The sequence below is a fragment of the Dromiciops gliroides genome, chromosome 1 (genome assembly GCF_019393635.1).
Source record: "Dromiciops gliroides isolate mDroGli1 chromosome 1, mDroGli1.pri, whole genome shotgun sequence".
Lineage (NCBI taxonomy): Eukaryota > Metazoa > Chordata > Mammalia > Microbiotheria > Microbiotheriidae > Dromiciops > Dromiciops gliroides.
In genome coordinates, this window is record NC_057861.1 from 191,047,454 (window position 1) to 191,060,091 (window position 12,638).

At 39.3% G+C, this 12,638-nt stretch overlaps 1 protein-coding gene across 3 annotated transcripts in view; it reads right to left on the bottom strand.

Moving 5' to 3' along the window:
* Positions 1 to 8,802, bottom strand: part of ADNP2 (ADNP homeobox 2) — a 53,648-nt gene extending 44,846 nt beyond the window's left edge. The window contains exon 1 of one of the 3 annotated variants that reach the window (XM_043977113.1): positions 8,743 to 8,802. The gene's annotated coding sequence lies outside the window, so the exon portion shown is untranslated. Of the gene's footprint in view, positions 1 to 2,021; positions 2,075 to 8,034; positions 8,708 to 8,742 lie in introns of those variants that run through there. The other 2 variants (XM_043977115.1, XM_043977114.1) reach the window with 2 other exon arrangements.
* Positions 8,803 to 12,638: the final 3,836 nt, after the last annotated feature.

Genomic DNA, 12,638 nt, shown 5'->3' on the forward strand with positions numbered 1-12,638 from the left:
AAAATTTCTATTACAAACAGAAGCTAAAAATCCACATTTGATACCACCATCCCCTCAACCTATAATCCTCTAATGCTCCTCCCTTTTACAGAAAATTCACAGAAAAAAATGTCCCCACTTATTTTCTTCACTTCCTTTCCTCTTACAAGTTTTAGCTCCTTAACTCCTCTGTCAATCTGGCTTCTTATTACTCAATTGAAAAAGCTCCATCCAAATTTACCAATGATGAGTGCCAAAGCAAAAAGCTTTTCAAACTTCATCTTTCTTAACCTCTCTGCAGCATGACACTAGAGCCTCCCGGAGACTCTCCTCTCTGGTGTATAGCTATATGGCTATATATAATTATAAAAACACCAATTGCCTACTAGACTCTTCAAATCAAGATGTCCCAAAGACATCTTACGCTCAACATGTCCAAAGGAGAACACATTTATCTTTCCCCCAAGAACTTCCTTATTTCTGTCAAAGGTACCTCCATCTATTTACTCATGTTCCCAATCTCCAAGGCATTGCTTACTTTTACTTAATTGCTTACTTTTCTCTCCATCCAAGCTACTGCCTAGCTATGGTTATTCTACCTACAAAACATTCCTCTTACCTATCTCTCCACTCCTCTCTTCTGACACTGCCACCACTCTGATGCAGGCCTGAATCACTTCAAACCTAGACTGGTTGGTACCCTTGCCACAAGTCTCTTCCCCACTCCAGTCAATCCTCCATCCTCAGCTTCAAAGTGATCTCCTTATAAAGATATGACCATGTTACCACCCCCTACTAAATAATCCACAGGAGCTTCCCCATCTCCTCCAGGATCAAACAGAAAATTCTGTTTGGCCTTCAAGCAATTCATAACCTGCCCTCTCACCCTTCTCCCAACACATTGTAATACAATGACATCGCCTTCCAGTTCCTGTCTCCCAACTTTGGGCATTTTCACTGGCTGTCCTCCATGCCTGGAATAATTCTCCCTCTTCATCTCTGCCTTCTGGCTTCCCCTCTAGCGTCAGCTAAAATTACACTTTCCACAGGAAGTTAATTCTAAGTCTTCCCTCTGTTGAATCATTTTCAACTTAATCCTGTATATTGCTTATTCATACGGCTGTTCGCATGTTGTCTTCCCCCACTAGAGTGTGACCTCCTGGGGGCAGGGGCTGTCTTTTATGTTCCTTAGTATCCCCAGTGCTTAGCACAGTGCCTATCACATAGTAGGCACTTAATAAATGTTAACTATTACAACAGCTTCCTTTGACATCAATTTTTTTAAACTTTGTGTTCCAACTTCTCTTCCTTGCTCCCTTTCCACCCCCCAGCCCAAGAACTCAAGCAATTCAATTTAAGTTACACATTAGTAGTCATGGAAAACATAATGAAACTAACCCTCTTCTTTTTTTTTTTTTTTTGCATGGCAATGAGGATTAAGTGACTTGCCCAGGGTCACACAGCTATTAAGTGTCAAGTGTCTGAAGCCACATTTGAACTCAGGTCCTCCTGAATCCAGGGCCAGCACTTTATCCACTGTGCCACCTAGATGCCCCCTAACTGATCTTCTTAAGACTCTTCCCTCTTCAGTTTATTCTTCACTCAGGTGCCAAAAACGATTGGTCGGACCATTATCACTCTTGTGCTCAATAAACTCCAGTGGTGCTCAATTACCTCTAGATGAAAAACAGCATTCATAATCTGGCTCCCTTTTAGCCTTAAAACACTTTACTTCACATTGTCTATACTCCATCCAAAATGTCTTCCCTTGCTGCTATTCTCTAGTCTCCATGCCTTCACATCTTGTCTCCCATGTCTAGAATACACTCCACAATCTCTACCTCTCAGGGAAAAGGGAAGGAAATAAGCATTTATATAGCACCTACTATGTGTCGGGCTATATGCTAAACTCTATGCTTAATGCTTTACAAATATCTCATTTGATCATGCCCTTATAAAGCCCAGGTCAAACATCACATCCTACATGCAGCTTTCTTGAAGCCCTAAGCCATTAGTATGTTCTACAGCCCAAACCAAATTACCTTGTATATATTTTGCATATATTTATATGTGTACATGTTGTCTCCCCAGGAAGAATGGAAGCTCCTTGATAACAGGAGCTGTCATTTTCTTTTTATATCACCAGCACCTGGAACACAGTAAACACTTAATAAATGCTTGCTGACTGAAAGGAAGTTCATTAAAAAGCATAATGATATGGTAGTGATGTGGGATGGAATTCGGAGTCAAATTGATTGTGAGTTGTCCCAAAAGAATTTCAAGACTCAGTGACTCAGTTTCCCAAGTTGTTTCCCAAGTTTTATTGCAATAGTGTGAGTGAAAACAGAGAGAACCAGAAAAGTGGAAAGGTATCTCTCTAATAGGGAAAGGAAAGATAGTTATATTTATAGTATGGATAAAGTGATTATCAGTCTCATTATAGTAATCTCTACCTCAGGGAGGTACAGGGGATGGTTTATCCTAATTTGGAGTTCCTGGGGTCCTAAGACAGCCCCTGAGGTGGGTACCTTTTTCCAAGGAGGTGTTTTTGGGGTTTACAGTCATAATGTGAATCTGGGGACAAATTTGGCCTTTTCTGCACGTCACTTTTTTAATTCCATGTCTAGTTTCAAAATATTTTCATTTAGCAGTTTGAATTTCTATACCCTGTCAGTGTATCATTGTTATAGTTAAGTTCTCAAAGACCTACCTCTATGTTCTTGTTATGGGTGCTGATTAATGTGGGTAGTGAGAACCTAGGCCCTGACTTGTATGGGTCTGAATCCCTCTTAGAGCTCATATCTAAATTAGAGCTGGGCTCTTAGGTTTTTCTGTTAACCCCTTTTTTGCCTCCTATTATCATTAGTGAAAAGACTTTAGGCTCTATTTTGCCCCTAACTTAGCTGGATGCCCTGAGGCAAGTAATTTTACTTTTTTTTATACTTTAGTTTCCTCATCTGACAAATAGAACTACTAACTGTCCTACCTCTTTCACAGGTTTATAGGGAGACTCAAAAGAGGTAATATACTAGAAAACTCTAAAGACTAAATAAAAACATAAGCTTAAAACTATACACAAATTAGTGGAAATTCAATTCCACTATTCAAGAAACACCTACTCCACCAAGTACAATATAGCTGTGAACACATTTTAGATGACAGGTTTCTATGTGGAATATACTAACATGATATGGTTTAATTTACTTACAAGCATTCTAGCCGAGAGGGTTTTCTTAGTAATAGTTACATTTATTTAGTGTTTTAAGATTTGATAACTGTTTTACATATATTATTCTAATTTCAACCTCACAATAACCCTAAGAGGTAGGCCCTATTATCCCCATTTTAACAGATGAGGAAACTGAGGCAGACATAGGTTAAGTGACTTGCCCAGGGTCACACAAATACTAAAACATGCTTGTCTGGCCATATAAAAACTGTAAAGGAGCTTTAAAAACAAATAGAAAACTACAGTTGTTTTTTTTTAAGTGAGGCGATTGGGGTTAAGTGACTTGCCCAGGGTCACACAGCTACTAAGTGTTGTGTCTGAGGCAGGATTTGAACTCAGGTACTCCCGACTCCAGGGCTGGTGCTCTATCCACACTGCACCACCTAGCTGCCCCCAAAACTACATATTTTAAGGGCTATTTAAGAATAATTTTCAAGTAGCTTACTGAAGATTTTACTTAATTTTAATAAGCATTTCCCATGAACTTGGAGAATGATTACTCTTTACATAACAATTGATTATTTTTCTTACATTTTCAAACTTCCAGGAAATTCAAGAGCAATGGAAATAAATGACATCAGAAAAATCAAAAGTGCATGCAGAGCCTTTTGCTTAAAAAATACAAAAAAACACTTTGTAACCAGAAAGGAGGCAATAACAAAATCTAGCATTTATAAATAAGTTTTAACACTATAGAAATATTATTTCCTTTTAGATATACTCCAAACTTTTCATTTTATACAGATAACATAAAGGTAAAGTGACGATCAAGAAGATCATAAATATAGGGGAGGAGGGAGGAGGGGGAGGGAGAAAAATCTGAAATTGGAAAGCTTGTATAAGCAAAAATTGAGAACTATCTTTACATGTAACTGGAAAAAAATAAAATACTTTATTCAAAAAAAAGATCATAAATAAAAACATGTTCTATAGCTATACAAAGTATGACTACAAAGTCAAGAAATTAGCTTTCATGAGGCACTAGCCACAAGAATTTCCAACCATATATCATGTTCATATATACCAATTGTTGCCTATATTTTAAATAACTAATTTTAAATTAACAATTGCTGTTAATAAAGTAAGTGGGCTTCTGGGATTGCAGATGGGTTAAAATGGGCAGGAAATGCAGTTTTACTGGTGTTATAAAAAAGTCCAAACTCTTTATATGTTCAATATCAACCCAGATTCTTTTCAAGCACTCATTAATATGACCTCGTACATTTGTTCCTAGAATGTTTATATCATTATGTTCTCACACCTGAGGTTCTTTTCTTAGGAGCTGGATCTGATAGACAGCTGATGTTCTTCCCAATTTCTGCTTCCTGGGTTTTTTTTTCTTTTTTGCGGGGCAATTAGGGTTAAGTGACTTGCCCAGGGTCACAGAGCTAGTAAATGTCAAGTGTCTGAGGTTGGTGCTTTATCCACTGCACCACCTAGCTGCCCCCCTGCTTCCTGAGTTTTAAGACATACAGTAACACCTCATTTATCTTATCTATGAAAGAGCTATTCTACATACCGTTAATTAAAATTTTCAGATACTAGTAGTTATTCTTTTTAAATATCAAAACATCAGTTTAGCCAACATATTGATCAAATATTTCTAAAATATATTTCATAACTTTCTTTCATAAAAAGAATATATAAAGAACATAATGGAATCTTTACTTGATGACAGTCCATTACGATGAACATCGGTAGACTGTCAGGGTATGGAAATGAACAAGGTTTCTTACTAACAGCTCCAAACTATACAAACCAAATTCTTGTTTCTTCCTTTCTGCCAGCTGTCATATTTTGCCCATGGGCAATGCCTCTGTAGATTCTAGAACCATAATTTATAAAGCAGTTGCTGATCTGCACTGGTAGTTTCTTCCTTGGGCAGCTAGGTGGTGCATAAAGCACCAACCCTGGATTCAGGAGGACCCGAGTTCAAATGTGGCCTCAGACACTTGACACTTACTAGCTGTGTGACCCTGGGCAAGTCACTTAACCCTCATTGCCCCACCAAAAAAAAAAAAAAGTCCAAGGTAGTTTCTTCCCTGGGCATTCCTTAAACTGATGAAATAATCACAGGTACTATGTATATACATAGGCAGATGATGTGTCTGAGTGTGTATAAGGGTATTCCAAAAGTCTTAGTGTAGTTTTAAGTTTAAATAGATTAAAGCTGCACTTAGTCTTTTGGGTCATATGATAGACAAGACAAACACTTAAAAATTCATACAATACCTAAGTTCTGAACCTAACACACAAATACTGTCAAACACAAGGAAACTTATGGAAGAGAGACCTGTTCTTAGCAGATCTCAAGGATGCTTAAGATCTAATTCTAATCGTTTCCCAATGTGAAATAGGACACATTTTTGAAAAAAAAATAGAATCATAAAGATCTCAACAATTAAAGTGATAAATTATTAAGTAAATACTGTCCTGAAATGAGAGTCAGAAGACTAATTCAATCATCACTCTGCTACTTACTAGTTCTTGGGTAAACCTTGGCATTTATTAGTACTTAGTATTTCTACACCTCAGCATCCTAATCTGCTTTTAGGAGTCTCATAGTAAAAAGTTCACAACATCAAGAATTCCCTATCAACTTTTTGTACTCAGGCACTAACCACACAGGATAGTATTAAGACAAGGGTTTTCTACTCAAGAATTCAAAATCTATTCATTGAACATTCAAATGGTTCACTATTCTCTGGACAATTCTCTAAACATTATAGGTTAAAAATCAGCATTTCTGCAATGAATTAACATGAACAAATCAATCTGGTAACCACAGTACATAAATTTGTTATCATTAGTTCATGTAAATGACAACCAAACCTGTAATTTCTGGTAAAAGCACTAATATCAGCAAAAATCAAACACCTTTTCTCCACAAGTATTTAAAAACTGAGTTTTAACTCGCCAGACCTTCTAGAATGCATGAAGCCTTGAAAGTGCACTTGAGAAGAAAATCACTTCATAAACCAATTTAAATGATTTCACATAATTATAAGTATTGAGAATTGACTACTCATGAAACTAGAACTGCAAGGCAAGCTGAAAAATCATCTAGTTTAACATAACTGACCAAGAATGTTCCTTACAAAGGGGCCTCCAACCTACCCAGTCTAATGCCTGAAAGGTATACAAAACAATCTTAGCTATTTATTCCATGTCACTGACAAGTTTCTTCATCTGTAATATCAGGGGGTTTGCCTGAAAAGAAAACTCCCTTTTCCAGCTTTATGTCTTATGATCCAACAGTTGTCAGGTCATTAACCTCCCTACCACAGCCTGAAATTTACATAGCAATAACTTGCACTATACAGCATACTAGGAAAGTTTCCTAGTGGCAAAAAATCAAAACGCAACATAAATTACTATCAAGTCACACTTCCACAAAACTGTCCAAGCAGAAAAAAAAATCTTAAATGTGAGAACAATACTAAAAATCATGTTTCATCAATGCAGTTTAAAACATTTTAAAGAGTGAACTGCCCAAACCAGAAGAACATTATACAGAGTAACAGCAACACTGTGTAATGATCAACTATGACAGATTTAGCTGTTCTCAGCAATACAATGATCCAAGACAATTCCAAAAGACTCATGATGGAAAATGCTATCCACATTTAGAGAAAGAAATATGGAGTATGAATGCAGATAGATGGAAAGCATACTATTTTCACCTTTTTTTTCTTCTTTTCTCATGTTTCCCCCTTTTATTCTGATTTTTCTTTTACAACATGACTAATGTGGAAATGTTTAACATGATTGTACTGTGTAACCTATTTCAGATTGCTTGTTGTCTGGTGGAGGGGGAAGGGAGGAAGAAAAATCTGGACCTCAAATATCTTACAAAAATAAATGTTGAAAACTATCTTTGCAAGTAATAGGGAAAAAATAAAATACTATTAAGTCGGGGGAAAAAAAAGTGAACTGCCCAAATGCGTTCAAATTAAAGTCAGTTTCAAATATTTATGGAAAATTCCAAACAAGTGGAAAAAACCTTTGTCAATTTTGTAAAATATAAGATTCTGGAATAACTACTAACAAGAAGGGGGAGGGGAGAAGAGTTCCAAATATCCTTTGAAAATGTTTAATCTAAGTAAATTAAGTCACAGAACTTGATTTCTGCGTGTAAGGCAGAAGTAATAAGTAGCACTATTTTCTTAGTTCAGAACTACCTACAGAATGCTACAGTAGTAGCATTTTTTCCTTTCAAGAAAGCTTTCTTTCATTCTATTTTTCCTAGAATACTGACATTAGTGGCAAAGTTAAAAATGAACGTTCGTTTATGAAGTAAAAAGCATCTGTAACAAATTGCATTAAACTGAGATAATTTTGACATTTATGGTCAAATGAACATCCCAAACTAGAAAGAAATGTTTCCTCTATATAGTGTTCAATATTTTAATACCTCAGATTACTAATTTCATACTAATGAAATTATATTTCTTGGGCTTGTATCTGAAACTTGGGTTTTCCGAAAAGTTTCACTGCATGCTTACAAATAGTCATAAAAATACGTAAACAAAGGCAAGCATTCTAATTCCGTGAAGCCCCAGTAGAGTGGGAAGTGAGACTTTTAAGTCACTTAATATTTACATAACAAGTAAAGCTTTGGTATTCACCCCAGAAAATAAAGTGAACCTAGAGGTTCATCATAAATCGTCTTAGCAGGTTTCAAAGTTAACTTTTCTCCTCGGGGGAGGAAAAAGAATAAAAGGCCGGCAAATTTAATTAATAAAAAGCAGGAAAGGAGTCTTTGGAACCTCCAGCGAGAGTCTTAATCCGGATCGTTTGGAAATCCAGGAGCGAGTTCTCTATACCTTGCTAGCGCCCATAGCTCCAAGAATTATCTGAGTTCTTGCTCGCCGAGTCCACAGGCCCAGCTCTTCGAGTGCAGTGAAACCAGGAAGACCGAAGAGAGTGTTGGCCAAATGCACCCCGCTCCGAGCACACCCCGCAGCCCAGGTAACCCTGGGCATCGTTTTTTCCATCTCCCCTTTCCCCCGGTTCCACCACTTCCTTGGCGCACGTGACTTCCCCCAAGCCCCACACCGGGGGTTAAGGGCAACGAGGAGAGCGGAACGTTCTTGGGCCCCGGGGCCCAAAGCTGCGCGCTGCCCGGCGGCCAGTCCGGCGAACGTCTCCCGGATTCCCCGGGCGTGAGGTCACAATGCGGTAGCCTCCAGCCCGGGAAAGAAGTGGAGCGGGGTAGAGGGGCCCCGGGAAAATGCAGCGAACGCTACCCTCCCCTGACTAGAAGGCAATTCGCGGGCAGAGAAGGTCCCGGCGTGCGGAGGGCGGCTCGCGCCCACCGCCGCCCGTCAGGTCGTCTTGGTCCCACCCCGGGCCGGGAGGCGCCAGCCCGGGCCGTCTCCCCGCCCTCTCGGTCGGGAGGACGGCGCGCGCGCGCGCGCGAGCGGGCGGCACGTCGGACTGAGTGCGCGGAGCGCGGTTTTCCCTCTCCTCTCAGTGCAGCCTGGTCAGCGGGCGCTACTGCGGGATGCTGCCGGCGACCACACTGTACCTACCGCTCAGCGCTGAAGAGGGAGCTCTTTTCCTCCTCCTCCTCCTCCTCCCGCCGCCGTAGCCGCCTCCTCCTCCTCCTCCTCCGCCCCTCACAGTACCATCCAGCCGCCTCCCCTCCTCGTCTCCCTGTCCTCCCCTCTTATCCCCTCCCCTCCCGCAGATGGGCTCCTCTCCTTCCACCCGACCTAAGGCCGGGGGGAGGGGGGCTGTGCAGGAACTCCAGCGCGGGCGGGACCCTCGGCGTCAACGCCCCACGCCTCCCCTGTGCAGGAAGGGACCCCCTCAGCGCCTCACCACAAACCCATCCCTAACAGCAATACTGTGTCCCCCTCCTCCCTCCACAGCCTGAAAGAGAAAATGGCGCTCGATTTACCTCAGGAAATGACGTAGATACTCATTTGCATACCAGTTAAGTTAGCCAATAGGAAGAAAGATTGTATTGGGACACCTTGGTTCTTCCATACAGATCACCTTGGGCCCCTTAACTAAAGCTGAATGAGAGATCCAAAAATGGGAGTGAGAAGAAACCATTTGTTTCCTACTCCTCTCTCAAGAAAAAAAAAATACCCCCTAATTTTCCTAGTACACTTAACTTCACTTGTCTGTCCCTTAAAGTAGCATCTATATAAACTCTCGTGAGACTTTAGGGAGTTGGTGATGACATCATGAGCAGGGGGGGTGGGGAAATGACATCATCAAACATGTGATCAATCACATGTTACCTCCAGAGCATTGCCTCATTTGCATGGAATGGGGGTGGAACCATAGGACAAGCTGAAGAAATTAGTAGCTCCACCCATAACTGAGAACCAATAGGAAACAACCTGTGAACAAACTGTCTTGCCATTGGAGAATGCAACTTTTGATGACACAACTTTGAAAAATATTTTTCATATGACAAATGTTGGTAGTAAAGTGATTAAGGGTCTCAAGCACTAACTTAATTCATATTCTAAGGAAAAGCCATTTCAGACACTTACATGAGAAATTTTGAGGTATTTTAAAGTCAATACTTTGTGATGAGGGGGTTAATTTCAAAACTTGATATAGTCTTAAATGATCCAAAAGTTCCATCATGCCAATAAGAAAAAAGATTCTTGTTTTCCTAGATTAAAAAAAAATGCCAAGCACTATATTGTTGTCTTTAAATAGAGTGGCAGCTTTTGGACTATCTTGGTAATTCATCCATCCATCCATCCATCCAACCATTTATTCAACAAATATCAAACACTGACTGTGTTAGACATTGAGACTAGTCAAGATAAAGACATGAGAATGGTATAATAAAATCTCTGACCTCAAAAATTGTAAAAGAATGTAGGAGATAACACATCTACCCAAATAATTACCCAAAAGGCAAGATCATATGTACATTCTGTGTATATAGTGATAGGGATAAGACCTGTAATGTCATTGTAAAGGAAACAAGAAATGGAATGAGAAAATTTCCTTTACCAATGCTGGTCAGCATTGTGCAACTCACAGAAGGTAGTCTAGACTCTAGAGCACTAAGAGATTAGGTGACTTCTCCAAGTTCATCAGTATATGAATCTAGTAACTTGAACCTAGGTCTTCCTGGAACTAACAGCTCCATACCACATTACTTCTCCACTAATGTATAAATAAACTAAACCATATATCTAAGACATAATCATTCACATACTATATAAAGATGATGCTACCAATCCCAAAGATATTAAGCTATTCTTAGACTATTCTTCCAGAGGTCATCAAGGTTTTCAATGAACTCATCTCCCCTTGAAATCATCACAATGATGTGGGCTGGAATTTTGGGTCAAATTGATTGTGAGTCGTCCCAAAAGAATTACAAGACTCAGTGACTCAGTTTACCAAGTTTTATTGCAATACTGTGTGTGACCACAAGGAGAGAACCAGAATACTGGAAAGGTATCTCTCAAATAAGGAAAGGAAAGACAATCATATTTATAGTATGGATAAATTGATTATCAGTCTCATAATATTCTCCACCTCTGGGAGGTACAAGGGAGGGATTGTCCTTCTCATTATAATATTCTCCACCTTGGGGTGTTTCAGAGGAGGGCTTATCCTAATTTGGGGTTCCTAGGGTCCTAAGCAAACTCCTGAGGCGGGTACCTTTTTCAGTGGAGGTGTGTTTTGGGGGTTTACACATCATAAGGTGAATCTGGGGAGAAATTTAGCCTTTTCTGGGCATGTCTCTTTCTGATTCCCATGGCTAGTTTCAAAATATAATCATTTTTCATGAGAATTTCTATAGGTTGTCTTTTTCCTTTATTGTTATTTTGACCTGACCCGTTCTGGTCCATTATGGATGTTGATCACTATGGGTACTAGAACCTAACATAAGTTATCCATTAACTGGGACCTGACTCCCTTTTAGAGCTAATATCTGTATTAGAGCTTGGGTCTTGGATTTTTCTATTAACGCTTTTTTGCCTCCTACATCAACAATACTTGTAAAACTGTGATACACCATTAAAGAGGAAACCTATGCCATTGTTGAAAAATAGGCACATACATATGCACACTTATAAATTACATATGTTCATGCTAAGAAATAATCAGAGAAATTGTAAGAAAAAGGTTATCCCTTTGCAATGGCTTGAATATAATCCTGCCTAGAGAACAAGGGATACTGTATCCTAAAGAGTACCTCTTGAAGGCATTCTCAAGGCAATAGAGTCTAAAAGATGCCCCAAAATATTTGTTCAAAGATGTTTCTATTAAAATATATGTATTCGGGGGCAGCTAGGTGGCACAGTGGATAAAGCACTGGCCCTGGATTCAGAAGTACCTGAGTTCAAATCCGCCCTCAGACACTTGACACTTACTATCTGTGTGACCCTGGGCAAGTCACTTAACCCCCATTGCCCTGCAAAAAAAAAATTTTTTTTAATATATATATGTATGTATTCATCTAAGTTAATTACTACTAAAAACATTCAACAAAAATTTATCACAGATGTACAGTATAGGAGTACTGTGCTAGGGAATATAACAAGTTTAAAGCTCCGATTGGATGGCACTTCCCATATCCTCCATTTAATGTCAGTGCCCAGCCCAGCTGCATCTCCTTCCTCTGAGGTCCATTCCAAAGGATTTCCTCAACCACCCCATCTTGGCCTCCTTTTGTTTCTCCCACACCTCTGCCCCATTTTCAGTTTCCTTTTATGTGCTGGCTTCCCTTGAGGGCAAGGATTGTCTTTCTTTCTACTTAATATTTGTTTTCCTAGCCCTTAGTGGAGTATTTGGCTTAATGCTAGTTGACTGATTGAAATAATACAAGATTCCTGCCCTCAGGGAGATTACAGTCTTTTAGGACTATTTGATAAATATGTAAATAATAAAACAATGCATAGACAATTATGATAAACACCTGAAAGGTTTAAGCAAAAGTACTATTTTAGGAAGAATGGTATAATTTTAAAATAAAATAGTTAGATACTAGCTGTGTGATCCTGCATAAAAACACTTACCCTCAATTTCTTCATCTGTAAAAATGGATTTAACACCTAAAGACGTCTCATAGGGTTGTTGTAAAAATTAAATAAAATCATAGGATTAAATCTAGAAAGGAACTTAAAGGCTTTCAAATGCATCCCTTTGGGGCAGCTAGGTGGCTCAGTGGATAGAGCAAGGGCCCTGGAGTCAGGAGGACCTGAGTTCAAATTCAGCCTCAGTCACTTGGCATTTACTAGCTATGTGACCCTGGGCAAGTCACTTAACCCCAAATGTCTCACACACACACAAAAAAAAAGACAAATGCATCCCTTTCATTTTACAGATGAGTAAACTGAAGTACAGTGAAGTTAAGTGACTTGTCCAAGGTCTCATAGCTATTAAGTACCTGAGATATTTGAATCTAAGAATATGGACTCCAAATGTAGAACCCTAACCA